At 32.9% G+C, this 1,936-nt stretch overlaps 1 long non-coding RNA gene across 1 annotated transcript; it reads left to right on the top strand.

The window, feature by feature from the left end:
- Positions 1 to 236: 236 nt before the first annotated feature.
- Positions 237 to 1,338, top strand: LOC130012376 (uncharacterized). Its single transcript, XR_008787813.1, has 3 exons — positions 237 to 344; positions 839 to 999; positions 1,231 to 1,338. It is a non-coding gene; the product is annotated as an uncharacterized LOC130012376 (long non-coding RNA).
- Positions 1,339 to 1,936: the final 598 nt, after the last annotated feature.

Below are 1,936 nucleotides of genomic sequence, written 5' to 3'. Positions count from 1 at the left end.
TTCTACTAACGAAATGATGGTGTTTAAAAGTAGAGAATCTTTGTGTGATAATCTAGACTATATTCTCTCTATGAGTGAATTATGTGATGTAGTGTTTTTAGTAGGAGAGGATAAGATACCAGTTTATGGTGTAAAAGCTATTTTAGCTACCAGAAGTCGCGTTTTATATCAGTTGATTCTTCACAACCAACGTGAGGTCAAGGTCAATAAGAAAAAGGTTAAAGGTGAAAAGTTGAAAGGTAAACTGGTGATAGAGATAAAGAATTATGATGAAGAAGTATTTAGAAGATTTGTTAGTTTTATTCACTGTGGTAAAATCAAGGTGGATATCATTACTGTTATAGGTAAGTTGTGGTTTTATGTATATGCATCACCGGTCAGTTTTAGAAACTGCATTCATAAATACAAGAAGGGCGAGGCTCTTTTATAAACAAGTACCGCCGTTCTATGAACCAGACGGCACCACAATCATCTAAAATATGTGACGTCATATCCCAAATGGAAGTCCGTCAATTACTGCGCAATAATCCAAGCACCCGTATACCAGGTTTCATATCGATCGTTTCATTAATTTCCGCAGTTTAATCATTTTTCGAAGACCGTCACTCCCAAGAACAACAACAAGAAGATGGGCATCGGTTGGGCGACAGTTCGTGGTCCAAAAATATTTTGAAGAACGGAAATATTGATAATAACCAGATATTAAATCTTTTAACAACATTTAACATCATTATTCGAAACACATGCATTTGATAGATATTTGTATGAAATAGATCTTTGTACAATATGATACACATTATAATAAGTCTGTTTACTAAATTAATTCTCATCTTTTCAGGATTATTTTGCGCTTCTGTTGAATATGACATAAAAGATTTGCGTAAAGCATGCTGGGACTATTTTCTTCGGTGTTTCCAGAACCAGAGAGATGCACTGATGACGTCAGTAGATCAATATAGAAACAAAGACTACAGAGGAATGAAATATATCTTAAATAAGGTAAGAAGCTATCTAATAATAATAATGAATAGGTATTATTGCCATTTAATTCCCCTGGAATTTTAGTCTTCCAAATAGATATCATATTGAAGATTCTTCAATTCTAACCATATTATTTAAAGCCAATTCCCAACCAAGGAGGTGTATACATATTGGCCCTTGAATAACTTACAACGATACATCTGAAACCGCAATGTAATTTATAACTAATTAATATTTGATACTTTTCAGATATATGACGTTAAAGGTGTTTGAAAATCTACATAGAATTTGATCAGTTCCAGGAATATCACCATGATTGGTTCCATAGCAGTGCCACCTGCTGATTTTTTGAAAGTTACGTATGGTTAGAGAGTTGAGAAATCAAAGGGTCATCAGTTGACGAATATCAGATCAACTCGTACAGCCACACCTAAAGGTGCTCCCTTTGATTTGTGGAATTGAAATCAAAGCAAAATCAGATATCAAAAAACAAACAATGTTTACTTTGTAAGCTATAGTTGACATCAAGTTTTAAATCATAACTTGCAATTTCATAAGAATTGTGCTGGGAATTGTTAAACCTGTTTATTGATTTATTGTTATATATATGTTGTTACTGTTAAGCAATGGAAATAAATTTTACTTGAAGAAATCTTTTGTATCATTATCTACACATTCAGGCTGCAAAATAGAACAGAACGACAGTTGAAGTCCTATAATCGTATTCATTAAATTCGCACCGTCGATGTAGAATTGTAAATGGACTTTTTATGGGGCGTGAATGTTTAAATACAATAGTTTGTGAACATCGGGAATAAATAAGATAATTATTGAGTTATTTATCTTGCCGTCCCAGAACATCTAATGTGATTATGATTCCCATGTTGGTCCTATGTATCACGGGCTGTATAAGTTCAAATATATATATTTAAATATGTACATAACCGATTCGATT

The sequence above is a fragment of the Patella vulgata genome, chromosome 4 (genome assembly GCF_932274485.2).
Source record: "Patella vulgata chromosome 4, xgPatVulg1.2, whole genome shotgun sequence".
In the NCBI taxonomy this organism is placed as follows: domain Eukaryota; kingdom Metazoa; phylum Mollusca; class Gastropoda; family Patellidae; genus Patella; species Patella vulgata.
The sequence above is the reverse complement of the archived record's forward strand: the minus strand, read 5'-3'. Positions and strand labels throughout refer to the sequence as shown.